Raw genomic sequence first — 20242 nt, 5'->3', positions numbered from 1 at the left:
TATTCTAATTACATACTTACATTAAGCTTTTCTTTTAAGTTTGTATTTCTGGTTCTTGTTGTAAAGGGACACGCACTCCATCAAAATTTAAACCTCTTCTTTAAAAGTGGAAATTTGTGTATTTATCCTAGTTACAAAATATACCATTTTATTATTGTTTTATTAAGGTAGGTAATTTAATCAAGTCATAATTGTCGCAAAGTCTATAGTGATGAAATGACCATAATTATTATAAAGGTAGGCAAACAAAACTAAAGATGTTAAATAGATAAAAAAATACATCATAAGTATTTCATTTGAGACATAAAAATGATAAGAATAAAACAAAAATAAAATGGTAAATTTTGTAAACGCGCCAAATACACAAACGTCCGTATGAAAAGTGTTGTAGCTCATGTTGTGCCGTTCTCGAGAATGTTCTCCATTTTGTATAGGAAACGTTCTCGCTCAAAGCCCATAGTAAACGGAGAACATTCTCGAGAACGGCACACCTTATAGTCGTGATTAAGAAGAGATTTACCTAATTTGAATGGAATACGTTCCATTTTACGACAAGAATGACACTTTTTATAAAAATAATAAAACACTCTTAAAAGAAGAGCTTTACTACATTTGATTGGAATACGTTCCATTTTACGACAAGAATGACACTTTTTATAAGAAGAATTAAACACTCTTAAAAGAAGAGCTTTACTTCATTTGATTGGAATACGTTCCATTTTACGACAAGAATGACACTTTTTATAAGAAGAATTAAACACTCTTAAAAGAAGAGCTTTACTTCATTTGATTGGAATACGTTCCATTTTACGACAAGAATGACACTTTTTATAAGAAGAATTAAACACTCTTAAAAGAAGAGCTTTACTTCATTTGATTCGAATAAGTTCCATTTTACAACAAGAAAGGAACTATTTTGCAAGAACAATTAATGCTTTTGAGTAAATTATCTCGGTTACTTAGAACAAGATATTTTCGTTCTTGGGTCAAACAATTTAGCTTTTAAAAAAAGAGCTTTACATCATTTGACCGGAATATGGGCCATTTGACAATAAGAACAAAACGCTCTTGAGTAAATTAATCAGCTATTTAGATCAAGATATTTTCGTTCTTGGGTCAAACAATTTAGCATTTAAAAAAAGAACCTTACATCATTTGAAGAGAATGATGTACGGATCTTTTTTTAAAAGCTAAATTGTTTGACCCAAGAACGAAAATATCTTGTTTTAAATATTTTCGTTCTTGGGTTAAACAATTTAGCTTTTGAAAAAAGAGCCTTACATCATTTGAAGAGAATATGTGCTATTTTACAATAAGAACTAACGCTTTTGAGCCAATTTTTAATACTATTATAAACAAAATACATTCAATCTTCGTTAAAGAGCCTTTCAATGTTAAATTAAGAAAAGGAATAATTATGTCAAAATGCTTTCTCTCTTGAAACAACAGTTATTAGCTTTTAGTGGAAGAGATATTTAAAATGTTGATACAAAAAAGTAGTTCTTGATCTAAGAACTATAATGCGAAACATTTTATATCTCAATCTAAGTAATTCTCCATTTTCCTTATATCGAAATCCCAAAAGATCTTGACTCAAATAATATTACTTGCTTCAAGTAATTTTTTTTTTCTGTGTATAGTTAAGATCTTTTAACCAGTTCTTAATTACATGTTTAGCTTCTAAAGGGGACTTTTTAGATATGTTACATGCTTTAACTACAGAGTTATAAATATGTGGATGGAGAAAGTTAGGGAAACGTCTAGCGAACACTGTTTTTGTGGTGGGAATAGGAATTTTAAAGGTTCTATTACGGATTAATGAGCTGTATTCTCCAGAATTTATAGTTTTTCGATGTGTGTGAATTGAGACGCGAAGTATTAGTAATTTCCTCACACTGAGGACGTCCGCATCCTTATAAAGAGTGACCGTTGGAAACCATCGGGGCTTTCCAAGCATGACTTTAAGCACAAACCTTTGGGCCCTTTCAAGGGGTAGTAGCGCAGAGCTAGAGCAACCACCCCATACGCCAATGCAGTACGATAGGATCGATTCACAAATGGATATGTAAATGAGCTTTAGCAGCTTCTTTGAAGCAGAATTTCGCAATAGCTTCATAATAAAAACGATAAATATAAAGGTTGTCTGCAAGCCATTTGGCGATCAAAGATAAACCTGCCTCAGCTACAGCAAAGCAACGCTCCCAGGAGATATCGTGGAACAGCAGAGCAGTATCGTCTGCGTAGCAGATAATTTCAGCGTGGCTGAGCGGTAAGGAGATTAAATCATTGAGGTAAATTAGGAATAGGGTTGGGCCGAGGATGCTGCCTTGTGGTACACCAAAGGTTATCGGAGTTGAGTCACTAAGTAGGGTGCCGAGTCTCACACACTGTCTCCGGCTTGTAAGGTAGCTTTTAAACCAATTCCATGCTATACCACGAATGCCAAGCAGTTCTAGCTTCTTAAGTAGTATTGGGATTGAGACAGTGTCAAACGCCTTAGCCAGATCTAGAAAAACTCCAACGCAAGATTCGCCTCTGTCAAGATACGACGACACAAGGTTAACTAGTAGGGTGGCTGCTTGTTCAGAAGATCTGCTCTTCCGAAAACCAAATTGTCTTTGGGAGAGCAGTTTTTCTGATTCAAGAAAATTTACAAGTTGATTATTTACAATTTTTTCTAGCATTTTTGACATACTACTGAGGAGAGAGATAGGACGGTAATTCCCAGGGCTGTGCTTGTCACCACCTTTGTGAACAGGAACTACTGCTGCTACTTTCCAGCCTTCCGGGAATATGCCCGTTGAGATGCTGAGGTTAAAGATGTGAACGAGGGGCTTGACAACATAGTCCTTTAGATGTTTTAACATACTAGTGCTAATTTATCGTTTATAAATATAACTACGTAGTCATAATTATAACTATCTGCCTGATGATTCGAGTTGTTATAGTTATCCCATCAAAAACATAAATGTAAATGAAAGCCAAGTTCAATATCAGTACGAGTATGAATGCCTTGGTCGTTGGTCGTTGACTTCAACGACAAAAAGGAAGGGAGATCTTAATGGGTCATGGGTGCCAAGTTCAATGGTCAGTCCTGAGTGTCCTGACATTTATAACTATAACTTAGGTTAGTTGTAAATATAAAAATAATAACTTAGGATAATGTAATATTGTATTGTTATATTGCGCCTGCCCTGACATCCGTTGGCTCGTTGGGTGGACGACATTCGAAAAACTCCGGAACACTTCTGGATGAGATTATCCTAGGACCGGGATAACAAGTAGCGTACACGAAGGGAGGCCTATGCTCAGCAGTGGGCGATTAATGGCTGAATTTAGGATGATGATGATGATGGTGAATATTATAGCCTAAGCTCTGACTTGGCTAGTTAATTCTCCGTCGTTAAACGCCCGTCCCAAGCACCGCTTAACGCCCCGCTTGTCGCTTCGCTTGAGCTCTCAAACCATAGCCTTCACAACTATGTTTTACAATCAGAGAGAGACTAAAACTTAGTTACGTTTTAAGTTTCAGTAGTAATAAGCTTAAGAATGCTGTACGAATTCCGCAGAGTATTTTGACACGAACAACTGTGTGTAATACTTATATAATAGCAGATAATAGGCTACTTTCCTAGTCTAACTACCTATTTAGCTTCTTTTTAAGAAGAAGAAATTAATAAGAAAAGAGCGTACACCCATCTTAAAGGCCGCAACGCACCTCCAACACCTCTGGTGTTTCGGGTGTCCATGGGTGGCGGTGATCGCTTACCATCAGGCGACCTGTCTGCTCGTTTGCCTCCTATCCCATATAAAAAAATACGAAATCGAGTTGAGTGACGTCAGGTTCAACTCATTTTATATATTTCTATCCGACTTATTATTAAATAGAAATTGGATTTTTTTAAATCATCATACCTACAGTCCATATTATATAATTTTTTTTAATAGTTTCCTGATGCTTGATTTCGTGCATGGTATATAATTTCTCCTATTTTACGCAACACAATATTTTTTTATTACAAGCTTTTATTTACTTTTACCTGTCCAGTTGTCTGTCTGTAATCAAATCTTGCAAGTTCAATTTGACCCACTTCCCGGTTTCCGATTGAGCTGAAATGTTGCACACATATGTAAATCACGTGACAATGCAATAATATGGTATCATGGAGCTGATCTGATGATGGAGCAGAAAGGTGGTCATAGGAACTATGTAATGAAATGCCCTATCCCCATCGAGTAAGTAGATTTTAGAAATGTCTTGGAGAGCAGTAGATGACCGCTGAAAGAAAAGAACAGTCGACGATAAAAGCTTGTGCCAAAAATGAATTTTTTGAGGAAAAAAACTTATTTATCTATAAGTTAGCGAAATAAATCTTCAAAGTAGGTACACAGAAAGGTGCTGAATCTTTGATTCACGAAAAACACTAGGGATTTCAAATAATATTCGGAAAATGTTCGACACAAAGGCTTCGTCGAACTAGCCATATCCAATTATCCATGGAGCCTTTTGGTAAAATAATAAATGAATTTCTGGGATTATGATCACCATAGGTACCTCGGACGAACCTGGCAAGATTTTATACAGTGTGTAAACCTTATACGGGCAATAAATTAAACTACACATAGAATTAATTAGCGTCATATACACCGTGTTTTTTTTTGGTTTCCTTTAAATTCGACATGTCGTTAGGTTCGGTATCAGAAACCACCCTGTATATCACTTAGAGTTGAATTCGCAAAAAAAATGTTTTCATCGTTTTCATACATGATAAATGAATTAATTAGTGTGAGAGACCCTTAAGAATAATATTCAAGTTAGTGTCAAGTGATTGACGGCACATGTCAAAACAAATAACATTGGGAAGTGGTAAAGGCTGTCACACACGTGTTCAGTAATTATTTTTATTTTTTAAATAACTCGATAACCATAAGAGTTAAGACGCTAGTTTCTTAGAGAAATTAATTTTATTTGTTCTAAAAACCATCCCTTAATTAATGTTAACGGAATTCGATAAAAACAGGGTGTATTAAACAGTGTTATTAAGTCACTCAGTACTAGCCCCATACTTAATATAAAAAAATCTCAGCAGCAATTTACTGTAAACATGGTTGCAATGACAGTTGAGCATTTCTTTTTTTTGCCACTTTTATGAAATGTGATATTTTTGAAAAAGTTTATGCTATTTCTACTCAGAATCACTAGCTTTTTCAATCCCAGTAGTTAAAAAAACTGTCCCATACGATTTTTTCTTATTATGTTTCCATTTTCCGTACATATTGTGTGGGGTAACAAAAGAGGAAAGTAACAAAAATGTATGGAAATTCTGGGACACTTTTTTTCTCCCAGTGAGATTGAAAGTACTCGTGATTCTGAGTACATTTGACCTAAAATTCCCTAAAAAAATAAAAATAAAATGGCAAAAAAAAGAAATGCTCAGTTAATGACAGTATTGACAGTACATACGCGATATGAGCTTTTAAAAGTAGCTGTCAACGAGCTTTTAACGCGAATGTGTTTGCATTAAATTGCGCGCCGAATTTATTTGTATGGAGATTTTATAATAATAATTCAGCACGCAATATATTAAGTCCACATCAATTAGGGTACCTATCTAAACGTCATTACTAGGCTTGGGACTTTTGGATGCTCGCTATGGTTCTGGCATCCGCAGAGTCGCCATTATGTTAAAAAAATTTTTTCGAAGTCAAAGTCAAAGCCTGGAAATAAAACATGTTAGATGTCATGATCTATACGTATACCTATAACAATATGCAATTAATTTTATCACAAATATATGCATAATATATACTTTATACGTACCTACGATTTACTTTACTATGCATCCTCTTTGATACTTGTGTTTTGTTTGACAGACTACTGACATCTATTTCAAATAAAAACACTTGAGTAATATGTTGTCAGTTCAGATGAAATATCGTTTACGCAATTTGTAACAAAATTTTAAAATGAATAATTTTACGACTTGCGAAATTAAATCCTGGTTAGAGCCGTATCAGGAATAAAATATGATGAAGAAAAGTCTAGTATATTTTGCTCTTTATGTGATGTTCATTTCAAAGGCGGAAAAAAAGTATTTATTGCTAACCATATTAAAAGTGTATCCCATCAAAAAAAATGTGGTGAATATAGCTTGTTGTTAGGATTGGATAGAGATATTCTTGTTAGATATTTAATTTCCAGGCTTTGACTTCGAAAAAATTTTTTAACATAATGGCGACTCTGCGGTTGTCAGAACCATAGCGAGCATCCAAAATTCCCAAGCCTAGTCATTACGACATGACGTTTATGTCATGTCAAATTAAGTTGGACGGCGTACATTGCTGCTTGGTCAGATTTAAAAAAAATAATTACTCTTAATTAATAACACGTTTTAACAAAATGATTATCCTATACGATTCGTATGATTAGATATTATAACTGGATACATTATTCGCCCGTATGGAATTCACACACTGTATACTGACCGTTAAGAGATTCGCCAGTATTAGAATTACACAGGTATTAAGTGCATATTTTTAGTAACATTGTATTTCGATTAAAACTAGGTTTCTTGTATTCATCACTAAGTACATTCAGAGTTACAAAGCAAGATTTCCAGACACCTCATTAAGGACATCCCTTTGGTTAACTTGTCACTATTACTAATTGGAGAAACTTACTCTGACAGTTTCGGAGACAGAATATATAACTGTCTTCGTAGAATAGAGCAGGTACTCATGTCATTTCAAACGAAAATCGACGTCAGAACGATAATAATATTTAGAATTTTTGACATTCTAATAAAATTTGTTCCCAAACGGGGTAGGCAGAGCGCGTCAATATGGTAATGCTCCTACCAATCGGGCACGTTCACCACACGGTAACGTGATATACAGGGTGGCCAAATAAGAGGTATACCTACACTTTATTTTTGAAAATTTATTCTATAAACCATAATAAAATAATTAAGTAATTAATCCCGTATTAAATATAATATTTAGGGTCGGCAATTACACATGGAAAATAATGTTTTTTTTTATATACAGCGTGTGTATTCCATACGGGCGAATATTTGAATAACGATTAGTATTGGACCTAAGGAGCCTAACTACATGGTTTTTTTATTGAATAGATGAGATATTTTTTTTCATACATAATAATTCAGCACGCAATGTATTACGTCCACATCAATTAGCGTACCTACCTAAACGTCATTACGACATGACGTTTATGTCATGTCAAGTTAATATGGACGGCGTACATTGCTGCTTGGTCAGATTTAAAAAAATAATTACCCTTAATTAATAACACTTTTTACATACATACATACATACATACAATCACGCCTGTTTCCCAGAGGGGTAGGCAGAGATCACGGATTTCCATTTACTACGATCCTGACAAACCACTTTCGCTAACACTTTTAACACTTTTTAATAAAATGATTATCCTATATGATTCGTATGATTAGATACTATAACTGGATACATTATTCGCCCGTATGGAATCCACACGCTGTATAAATGGGCTTACTCTTGGCCACAGACTAGCCAAAGGCAAAGACAAATGTCCAAACCGATGGCTTATCCCAAAGATTTACATTTACATGTGGGACTATTCTTAACTAGCTTTTCCCGCGGCTTCGCCCGCGTACTAAAAGTAGTCTTATTCAAACGTTGAACTTTGGACCCCCATTTCACCCCCTTAGGATGTGAATTTTGAAAAATCCTTTCTTAATGCTCTTCTACACCTTATAGGGAACCTACGTGCCAAATGTGGAATTTCTAGGACTAGCAGTTTCCGCTGTGTGCGCTGATATGTCAGTCAGTCAGCATCTTCTTTTGTATTCCTTAATAATAGAATAACTTAACCATGTAATTTTCAAACATAAGTAGATTCACTTTTCAAATTGACCTCAACCAAAACGCATCTACCTACTTTTTAGGGTTCCGTAGTCAACTAGGAACCCTTATAGTTTCGCCATGTCTGTCTGTCCGTCCGTCCGTCCGTCCGCGGATAATCTCAGTGACCGTTAGCACTACAAAGCCGAAAATTGGTATATCAATCACGCCGAAAAAGTGGTAAAATAAAAAGTGGAAAAAAATGTTTTATTAGGGTACCCCCCCCCCCTACATATAAAGTGGAAACTGATTTTTTTTTTCATTCCAACCCCAACGTGTGATATATTGTTGGATAGGTATTTAAAAGTAAAGTGAATATGGGTTTACTAAAATCGTTTTTTGATAATATTAATATTTTCGGAAATAATCGCTCGTAAAGGAAAAAAAAGTGTGTCCCCCCCTCTAACTTTTGAACCATAATTATGTTTAAAAAATATGAAAGAAATCACAAAAGTAGAACTTTATAAAGACTTTCTAGGAAAATTATTTTGAACTTGATAGTTTAATTCGTTTTTCAGAAAAATACGGAAAACTATGGAACCCTACACTTAGCGTGGCCCGACACGCTCTTGGCCGGCTTTTTTCTCTCCTATCCTGCCCAAGAACCTCGACCACCAGACACGAGGCAACAAAATGTATTTTGAATCCTTTAGTTCAACTATATTCTGTTATTATTTACTTTGCCGGAAGTTAATCGCGAATAATTAAACTTTATAATTGCCTGCGGCGGTTCAGGGTGGCTAGCCGAATGGCACAATCGCTCACGAAACGCTCACGAAACGAAGCGCTAGTAGATATCTATCTCTATCGCGCTTGCGTATTGGTGCGACAGAGCCAGCGGCGTATCGCTTTCGTTTGGCGTCGGAGAAATGCCATTCGGCTACGGGGCCAGGTCGATTGTGCCCGTAGTTTCGGCGCAAACTTATCAGAATACGCGATAATATAAATAGGTACGTGGCTTGAAAATTTTAAATATCTATAACTAGCTTTTACCCGCGGCTTCGCTCGCGTTAAATTCGAAAATTGCGGAATGTTCCATACAAACTTCCACCCCCTTTTAGAGAAGTGGGAGGTTAGATAGAGACAAAAAGTAGCCTATGTCAATTTCCACCCTGTCAAATATTTCCTCTTAAAAAATCACGTCGTCGTTCTGTTTGCCGTGAAAGACGAAACAAACAGACACACTATCCCATTTATAATATTAAGTATGGATCTGACTTCACCAATGAACACTTGACAGGTATCGTGTATGATATTTATTTAAATTTATAATTTATATATAGTAGTGTGACTACTTGAAAAAAGAACAAATCGAAAAATATTCAATAAAATAATTTGATTTGTTCCCTAGTTGTAAGTTGACAGGTGCTCTAAACTTGTTTTTCCAACGCTCCGTCTATTGCGATAAAAGAACAACTCGTCGAACGTCGTTAAGTTCATTAATTACCAGCGGGCCGATTTTTGAGTCTCACGCGTTCGAATTCAGAAAATTGTCACTGAAAATAATAAGCAAGTCACCGTTTTCAACCGGTATTTTAGTAACAAAATCCCGTATGCGAGATTAAAAAATCGCCCTCCAGGAACCACTTTTAGTTAAATTCGCAAGAAAAAAAATTTCATCGTTTTCATACATAATAAATGAATTTATTAGTGTGAGGTGGTGTGAGAAACCCTTAAGAATAACATTCAAGTTATTGTCAAGTGATGGACGGCACATGTCAAACAAATAACATTAGGGAATTGGTAAAGGCTGTGACACACATGTTCAGCAATTATCTTTATTTTTTCATAACTCGATAACCGCAAGAGTTAAGACGCTAGTTTCTTAGAGAAATTAATTGTAAATTTTAACTTCTGATTAGCAGAAACGTCTGCAATCGATGCCACTAGGCTTAGAATAAATTTAAAAGTGGAAAATGTCTGCCTTGGGTGAGACTTGAACTCGAACTTGAGAGCGCTGGAGTATCTATCCAGAGGCCGTGAGTTCAAGTCTCACCCAAGGCAGACATTTTCCACTTTTAAAATTAATTGTATTTGATGTAATGAATCTTCCCTTAAAGTTTTTTTTTATACCACATTGCTGGCAAACAGGTAGGTATACGGCCCGCCTGATGGAAAGCGGTCACCGTAACCTATGGAGGCCTGCAACTCAAGGGGTGTCACATGCGCTTTGCTGACCCATTAGAAACTTGTACACTCCTTTTTTGAAGAATTACATACTGTAGTTCATCGGGAATACCTCAACAGGGAGCTCATTCCACAGCCGGAGCGTTCGTGGGAGGAAATTCCTCTGAAACTGCACGGTGCGCGACCATTTAGGTTGCAAGGTGTTAACGGAATTCAATAAAAACAGGGCGTATAGCTTAGCTATCACGATTCGCGACAACGATTGTATTTTCAGCTATGGAGACAGAATGCGTAGCCAACAACTGCTAGAGTCCGCAGTGACCGTAGTGAACACGCAAATTTTACTATTAAATATAAAAAAAATAATAAATAAAAATCATTTATTTCAGACTCAAGGTCCATAGATGGTTAGTAGAACATTACAACTTTAAAGAACTAATATTAGTCTTAGTAAGACATTTACCTAATAGCAAGGACTTAAAAAACTAAAACAATTCACACTTAAAATCTACATAGCGACAGCGTGCAGCATTTGCCATCGGTTGAGCATGGGGTCATTTTCACGCTCCATAAATACGCTCAAGACGCTGTTGGGGCTGCCGCGCAGGCGACTATTGACGATTATTGCAATACGGAATAGTGACTGAGACTCAAAGCGTTGTGCTGTCGTGGTCGACGAGCCTAGGCAAGTAGTGCTATAAAAGCTTGCCTACATGAGATACGTAGGCATATTTACCATTTGAACCTGTCGCGGCGAGTCATCGTGAACCCCGCTCGTCAGAATACAAGAAGGTTGAAAGCTGTAACCGCGTGCGTCAATTGGGGCCTTTTCAGAAATAGGGATCCAAAGTTATTCACAGTTGTTAACATAAAAAAATATTTGAAAATCGGTTCACGATTCTCGGAGATATCAGGTAACATACATACAAAAAAACAGTCGAATTGAGAACCTCCTCCATTTTGAAAACGGTTAAAAAATTCACTCGATGTCCGTTTTGTGACGACAATTAAGAATTTAATATGTCTAAAAACAAACTTTTTTCATGTTCTAAATGTAGATTATTGCTTATAATTTATGTAATTAACACAAAAACAATATTTTTAGACTTATATTGACCGGGATATAGACCGTGATTACCTTTTTGATTTTTGTCGAGCTCCCGATATTTCGACGCAGTTGCATGCATCATGATCACGGAAAACTGACGAAGGCGGTTGGATGTTAAAGTTGCATAGACAGCGCGCGATCTACCCTCCTTCGCGCGCGTCGGCTGCGTTCACTTCTAGTCTAATGAAAATAACCGTGAATCATTCAAAACTCTTAACAATATTTTTATTGAAATTTTATGCATAGTTGTGGTCACAAAACTGACATCAAAGTATAAATTGAAATAGATATCATACACGAAAGAAAAAAACGACAAGGCCCACTGGTGACCGAGCCGGGAATCGAACCCGGGTCTTCAGCTTACGCGGCTAACGTCTTTACCACTAGACCACCCGCCCACCGTGGTACCCGACGGAATTTCTCTAGTGTATGTTATCTCTGATAAGGCTAGGCGCCAATCAAAAAATCAAAAAATATTCAATAAAATAATTTGATTTGTTCTCCAGTTGACATCAAAGTAATTTATGTAAACAAATGTCACTAATTGTGGGTCCCAATTTCTGAAAATGCCCATTGTTGTCTTTTGCAGTTACAAAGATTAATCGTCATGTATCGACTAATTCTGCTAGCTCTAATACTAAACGTTACCGCCGCACCTGTTGACGAAAATGGACTCGCAAGGGAGAGAAGCCTGCTCAACGTAGATTTTGGCCTTTTGGGTCAAAAATCAGGAAATGCCCCATATTATGGACATTCCTACAATTTTGGACAATTTGGGAAGGTGTGGAATCGAACTAAGATTACTGGAGAGTGATAAAAGTGACGTTTTGCGCGCTGCATCAGACACATCAGAAATACGTTTATAGACGTCTAGCGCGGTCTAACATTCAACATGGCAGTATTAAGTAGAAGATAGATTTCAAGGAAGATGGATTCACAGCAAATATTTTATATAATAATAACAAGCAGGGCCCGTAACTTTCATGCCGATGACATAAATTTGACGTCATGTTGCATTTAGGATGATTCAAGAATTTTATTTCATAATTAATCATTATTCATCAATCAATTAAATCATGACTTCAAAACTAATCTATTCCTACGTGAAATAATTAATACCTACTTGATACATGAAGAGTAAATAAATTATTTGTTTACTTTTTATACATACATTCTATAAAATAGTTTTGTTACCATATTTCAACAAATTATAAAAACAAAGCAAATTGTTTCCTTTTCGTTTCATGTATCAAGTAGGTATTAATTATTCCAAGTGTGAATAGCCTACTTTTGAATTCAATTCAATTCAAAATATCTTTATTCATGTAGGCCTAGTTACAAGCTCTTATGAATAGTTCATTCAGTCATGTTCATGAAGTCATTTGTATATGAATTGATTAATGAATAATGATTAATTATTAAAATAAAACTATTTGAATCGTTCTATATGCAGCGTGACGTCAAATTGATGTCATCGGCATGAAAGTTACGGGCCCTGATAATAAGTGTAAAAGCATTACTTTTGGTTTAATTTTAATATTTAGCCTGTGTTGATTAACTTTTAATTTTAGTTTTTTTTTTTCGAATAACTTAATTTCTGGTAGATTTATCAGGTGTTTGGAGTTAAACAACTAGATTATTATAATGATAATTATGAAATATTTAAATGGTTGTTTGAAACAGATGTATTCAATGATCATGATCAATGATGTACCTACCCATTGTACCTAAGCATATTTGGAGAGTAAAAATAAAATACTGGACTAACAATTTTGTGTTTATAATTATTTGTTATCCCCCGACGCAAAAACGACGGGGTGTTATAAGTTTGACGTGTCAGTCTGTCTGTCTGTGGCAGAGGCGCTCCCGAACGGATGAACCGATCTAGATTTACAATACATAGTTTTTTTTTGGTTGAAAGCTGAATTTTATTAGTCGTCAGTGTTCATGTTTCATGAAAATCGGTCCACTATGTCGCGGTCGGGAGTTTTTCAAAATGTTAATATTGAGGTTATTAAATTATTCAAATAAAATCGAACCCGATATCGTGGCCAGGGGCCGTAGCCGAATTGCATTTCTGCGACGCGAAACGAAAACGAAACGCCGCGAAAGGTAGTCTGGCTCTGTCGCGCCAATACGCAAGAGCGATAGAGATAGATATCTACGAGCGTTTCGTTTCGCGAGCGTTTCGTGAGCGTTTGTTGCCATTCGGCTACGTACCCTGATGTAAAAAGGAGAGAAACATGATATACCGCGACTTTTTATTAGATTTTACGTATTGAGGGTTGTTTGACGTGGACGGCAAATGAAAAGACTAAAGAAAGAAAGACATTTTTACATACATACATACAACATATAATCACGCCTGTATCCCATATAGGGGTAGGCAGAGCACATGAAACTGCTAAATTTACAGTGCCACTCTTGGCAAATAAGGGGTTGAAAGAAAACGAAACTGTGACATTGCAGTGACAGGTTGCCAGCCTCTCGCCTACGCCACAATTTACCCCATATCCCACAGTAGCCTTCTACGACACACACGGGAGGAAAGGGGGTGGTGAAATTCTAAGCCCGTCACCATACGGGTTCACACATTTTTAATACCATTAATAACATATTATGTTAAATGCCATTAAAAATATGACATATAATATTCTCACATACTGTCAACCATCCATAGATAGAACCCACATCCAATAACACCGAGTCGCTCTTAACCGTTTTCACAGCGTGGTGTTGAAATGTAATTTATTTACATGAAAAGCCAGCAAAAGTGAAAATAAAAATGAAATCAATTTGTTCACTGAATATTGGTGCTAAAAGCTGTCGACGTGTGTTTCAACACTTTTAGCCGACTGGAGCAAAGGGAAAATAATTGTTTACAAATATGAAAAGCGGGCGCGGCTGTAGTGTAAGGGCAAAAGTCGATATTCGGATCGAACCATAATACGACCGTTAGATAGGTAATAACCCAGGTAGAATGAAAGAGACACCATACGTATAAAGTATGAATGTGCGAGTGAGACGTATACAATAAAGAACACTTCCGACATGTCGTTGTTTCATTGAACATCACCTTACATGGCGCTGCGGACAGGATGTATCTAAGTATGTACTGTACATTAAGAGTTCTCTCAAATTTGTATATACAGGTTGATGAACTATTGCATGAAAAGTAGAATAAGTTATAAATAATTGTAAATAATAACTAGAATTAGAATAATGATTAACGCTGTACATTGCTTCACAAAACATAAAACGTCTAAAAATAAATAAATAAAAGAGTGCTGTATATAATTTGCTTGAAAGTTGATTTATAATGTAGTATGTTTTGAATTAAAGTACATTATGTATATACTGATGATTATTAGAACAAGAAGTGTAACATGAATCTCAATAATAGAAGTTTAAATTAAAAATGTAACAGTAATAAGTTTGAGAAATATCAACAGTAGTCATGACATTGTAATGTAAAGTAGTTTCAGTTTCAGGCCCGCCCTAAAATAAATTAATGTAACTTAAAGTAAATAGTAATTTTTTTTTAGTAATGTTATAGTTTGTTGCAATTTTGAAATAATGGCATGTAAGGAATGAGATGTGAAATTTAAAATAAAAACAATATAAATATCATTTTCAATTTAAATTTCAAAGGGCATGTAAGGGCAAAAGTCGATATTCGGATCGAACCATAATACGACCGTTAGATAGGTAAATAACCCAGGTAGAATGAAAGAGACAACATATGTATAAAGTATGAATGTGCGAGTGAGACGTATACAATAAAGAACACTTCCGACATGTCGTTGTTTCATTGAACATCACCTTACAGTAGCACACTAGGGGGACACCTCGGACACTGGCGATCAAATATATGAAAGAGGCGCGTTCCTAGCACACAGTCTAAGCTCGTGTAGGTGAACGCGTACCAAGATTGTATGAGTGAGATATGACAGGTCGACTGTTCGCGTTTTTGACATGCGGTAACTGTGAGGTAACCGAGAGGGGGTTGGCGGAACTTTCAGCGGGGAGTGGGAGTGGCCATACTATACGATAGTACTCTTTATTGTACTGTGCTAGTGGGATAAACTTGATCACATCTATACGTCCCTATCGCACTTACAAATATATCGTTTATCACGCGACCGTACTTGCCTTCCTAGTCCCGTAGCCGAATGGCATTTCTGCGACGCAAAACAAAAACGAAACGCCGCGAAATGTAGTATGGCTCTGTCGCGCCAATACGCAAGAGCGATAGAGATAGATATTTACGAGCGATTTCGACCTGCAATGTAACCTGATTCTTATATACAATAAAAACTTTGAACTTTGAACTTTGAGCGTTTCGTTTCGTGAGCGTTTCGTGAGCGTTTGTGCCATTTGGCTACGTACTCTGGTACAGATTCTAAATTCTAACAGTGATTATTTAATGAAAATACTGATACCACCTATTCATATTTTTATTCGTTTTCTATGTGAAAATAATATTTAAAATAAGACTAGGTAATATTAACGTTACAATACGCATGCCTTGGCAAAATTAATAAAGGCGACAAGGCAATAAATATAAAAGATAAAGCTGCACTGAAAGCATATTTTCAGTACAGATGGTGTTTTTTTACGCACTTGTGCGAGAAGTGGTTCATTATATGCCAGGTCGAAACTTCGAAGGCTCATCTGTACTGAAAATCGTCGTACGATACACGTGCGAAAAAGAAATTCGTAACTCGTGTCGATTTAAAACACTCTAACTTCCTTTTTTACGCACTATTTTAATGTACTATTTAAATTCTAATATTTTTTGCCGGAGTGTATATGTGTTTTTTTTACAGGTGGTATTACAAATAGACTGTCAAATACTTATTGTTTAATTTCCTTACATACACACAGATAAACTTATTTGCATATTATTTATCAGAAGACAAGACACATTCAAAAATGCATATAATTATATAACATGCACCAGTATTAGACTCTAATTGAAATTCGTTTATCTTCAATTAGTCATAAGATTGATTTGTAGACATGTCTACTGTCAAATTGTCCTCTTTAGAAGCAGGAAAATACACATAAACATCAACAACAGTATTGCGATCGTCATCTCTGCTTTTTTCTTCCTTTGATTTATTGTCCTCCAGTTCCATGTCAGATTTATCAAAAATAGGCTCCATATTTTGATCTACTCTTCTATTTTTAACATGAATTACCGGTGGTGCGTTTTTAGTTTTGGGCTCTGTTGTACTACAGGAATTGCATGCGTTTTCTAATTTTTCTATTAAATCTGGAAGGTCCAATGGTTTTTCACTATCTGCAATCTTTAATTCTTCTCTTATTTTTGCTATTTCTTTCGTAACCTCTTTTGACGTTTTAACCGCGTTTTTTGTAGCTTCAATTGTCTGTACTATAGCATCCTTTGTGATATTAAGTGACTCTTCCAAACTATCTTTACTTTCTTGTAAGGTTTCGGTATAACTCGTCGTTTTTTCTTGACTACTGAGATTTTTAATTCTTGAACCGGTCTTCGCTTCTGCGTCAGGAGTTTTCGTCTCTCCGATGTTATCATTCGACGTGGCCACACATATTAATAAACAAGTCAGTAGAAGACGCTTCATTTTCGAACCAGCTGCCAAAGCGATGGAACTAAATATAGTGCGGGAATGGTACTGTATGCCTTTTATTATAAACCCTGTCCAGTACAATGACCAAGGCCGATTTATAAATACACGAACTAGTTTAAGAGTCAGTGTACGTATTCACCATCATCTGGTTTGAACCGTCGCTAGCAGGTATGAATATGTGCACGGCTACTTCATTCATAGGGTCATAATCATCATCATCATCGTCATAGTAATATTTTTCATCTTGCTTTTGTTGGGTTGGGGGTAGAAAAGGCCAAATTCCATATGGTAATGGAGGATATATTGGCTCCGGGTTTACAAGCGGTTCAACAGGCCGACCATTATTAGTAATCTGATACTTAGCTGGTTTAATATTGATATTAGGTTTAGGCGGATATAGATGAACAGTTCCTCGCCCTTCAGGTTCTTTATCGTCAGCCGTAGCGACTTTAATTATTGTCGTTTTTCCCTCAGTTTTAGCTTGTTCTGTCATTCTAGCGTCAGCTTTTGAATCATCTTTTGTCTCTTCAATCTCCTTATCTGTTTTGATATCTTCTTTTATATCCTTAGCAAGTTTAAGTTCTTTTTTAGTTGTCAATATAATTTCTTTAGTATCTTGTTCTTCATCCACTTTAATATTATCAGCGTCTCTTCCATTTCGTACTGGTGTTGCTGCTACGTAAACGAAGAGACAAGTTAGTATTATTAACTTCATTTTAGCTCGGCTAGGCCAGGCTAGTCAGTTAATGTGTAGAAGGCGTGTCTTGTATGCTCTTTATAAAGCTCGCGGTCTAAAGCCTGTTTAAACGCGGTTAAAAATAAAACTGCAGGACGGTGAATCTTAATAGGCGATGCGCAGACCATAGTAGCAATTTTAAACGTGTTTTTTGTCGGAGCGCTCACATAATTAAGATAAGTAAACATTAATGCAAATTTAACTGGATGGTTGCCTACTGGAATTCATAAAATTGCATTTAATCGCTTTTTTTACTTGTACCTATCATGTCTTTTAGTAATCGTCATTTTTTCTAGTCTATATTTTTCCAAGCTCTCCAGGCGCAGAATTTTCACTGTCAAGTGTCAATATTACTGTTGTGAAATAAATGTCGCTATGTTCGAGGCCCGCACAGTTTGAAGACATCGACACGAGAAGAAGATATAATGCAGCGCCTGAGGTGATCAAAAATACTGAACTCGCACATAATTTCCGTCATTGCCATACTAATATTATAAATGGGAAAGTGTGTGTGTCTGTTTGTTTGTCCGTCTTTCACGGCAAAACGGAGCGACGAATTGACGTGATTTTTTAGATTAGATGGAGATAGTTGAAGGAATGGAGAGTGACATAGGCTAGTTTTTGTCTCTTTCTAACGCGAGCGAAGCCGCGGGCAAAAGCTAGTATTTGTTCATGATTTGGAACATAATAATATCCTGATAGGTAATGTAAAAACCAGTATGTGACACATGGTAGCAAAACAATCTCCACATTGGGAGTTACTGAATCCCTTATTTTACGTTCAGGATTATATTTTAGAATGATTAAAATAAAGGATCCAATGCAGGATTCAATATCCTCTTCTGTCTCCTAGACCGTTAGTCCCATTTACTTGGGGTCGGCCCTCCTCGTCCGCAATCTCCAATAAGCACAATTTTGTTTTTTTTTTGTATAAAATAGGCAGCAAACGAGCAGACGAGCCGCCTGATGGGAAGCAGTCATCGCCGCCCATGGACATAAGCGACATCAGGGGAGTCACCTATGCGTTGCCGACCTTTAAGAACCCTAAATACCTGCTTCTTGAAGAACCCCATGTCATAGCGCAAGGGGAACATACCTCAGAAATTTTGTGCGGCGTTTGTGTCAATTTGAGCTTCTCTAAGGTCTCTTTCGACAGGATTCAATATACACTGCGATAATTATGTAATTTGGCTTCCAATAACCCAATCTACGTTTGGTTACCAATTCTGCTTGACCTAATCAATGTAGGTACTGTTATTTTATTTCATGTTTAGATTTATTTTTCGAATAAGAGTTACATATACCTATAGCACAGTATAATAAAGAGTACTATCGTACAGTATGGCCACTCTCGCTCCCCGCTGAAAGTGCTGCCCACCCCCTCTCAGTTACCGCCTGTCAAAAACGCGAGCATATGTCCTGTCATATTTCACTCATACAAGCATAGTACGCGTTCACCTACACGAGTTTATACTGTGTGCTAGGAACGCGCCTCTTTCATATATTTGATCGCCAGTATCCGAGGTGTGCCTATAGGTACTATGTAGATTAAGTTAGTTATTGGCATTTGCAAAAAACTCAGTAATTCGGGCGCTACTGCAGTTACTTATTACTTACCATTTTTTATAATCCATACTAATATTATAAATGGAAAAGTGTGTGTGTCTGTTTGTTTGTCCGTCTTTCACGGCAAAACGGAGCGACGAATTGACGTGATTTTTTAAGTGGAGATAGTTGAAGGGATGAAGAGTGACATAGGCTACTTTTTGTCTCTTTCTAACGCGAGCGAAGCCGCGGGCAAAAGCTAGTTACTTAATAAATTAATAAATATTATAGAACATTGCTAACACTTAAGCTCAAGAAGGGTTGTGTTGTGGGTACTCATACAAATACTTATATACATAAATAAATAAAAAACATCGACTTCAGGAATAAATACCTGCGCTCATCACACAAATAAATGCCCTTACCGGGATTCGAACCCAGGACCGCGGCGTAGCAGGCAGGATCACTATCACTACGCGCTAGGCCAGGCCGGTCGTCAAACCAACCTTATTATTGATGTTGCCATTATTTTATTGAACTCACAATGAAGTGTACTTATATATTTGTTTACTTATACATATACAACCTGTTTTTATTGAATTCCGTTAACTTTAAGGGAAGGTTCTTTAGATGAAATGCAACTAATTTCTCTAAGAAACTAGTGTCTTAACTCGTACGGTTATCGAGTTATTAAAAAAATAAAGATAATTACTGAACACGTGTGTGACATGCTTTACCAATTTCTAATGTTATTTGTTTTGACATGTGCCGTCAATCACTTGACACTAACTTGAATGTTACTCTTAAGGGTCTCTCACACTAATAAATTCATTTATTATGCATGAAAACGATGAAAAAATTTTTTTTGCCAATTTAACTAAAACTGATATACAGGGTGGTTCCTGATAATAAACCTAACGACGTGTCGAATTTAACGGAAAACAAAAAAAAACACGGTGTATAACAATTCTAATTTTCTACCGACAGAATTTTTTTTTCTTCAAATTAAAACTTCACTTTTCTATTTATGCGCTACTCTAAGCGTTTATACACCGTGTTTTTATTGAATTCCTTTAACTTTAAGAGAAGGTTCGTTAGGTGAATTACAATAAATGTCTCTAAGAAACTAGTGTTTTAACTCTTACTTTTAGCGAGTTATTCGAAAAATTCATTTAATGGCTCAATTAGTATTTGTAACATCTTAGGGCC

General features: G+C 36.1%; 1 protein-coding gene across 1 annotated transcript in view; it reads right to left on the bottom strand.

The window, feature by feature from the left end:
- Nucleotides 1-20242, bottom strand: part of LOC125238104 — a 317546-nt gene that overhangs the window by 260654 nt on the left and 36650 nt on the right. The gene's annotated exons all lie outside the window — the stretch shown is intronic.

This window comes from Leguminivora glycinivorella, chromosome 22 (genome assembly GCF_023078275.1).
Source record: "Leguminivora glycinivorella isolate SPB_JAAS2020 chromosome 22, LegGlyc_1.1, whole genome shotgun sequence".
NCBI classification, from domain to species: domain Eukaryota; kingdom Metazoa; phylum Arthropoda; class Insecta; order Lepidoptera; family Tortricidae; genus Leguminivora; species Leguminivora glycinivorella.
This window is presented reverse-complemented; position numbering and strand designations above follow the sequence as displayed.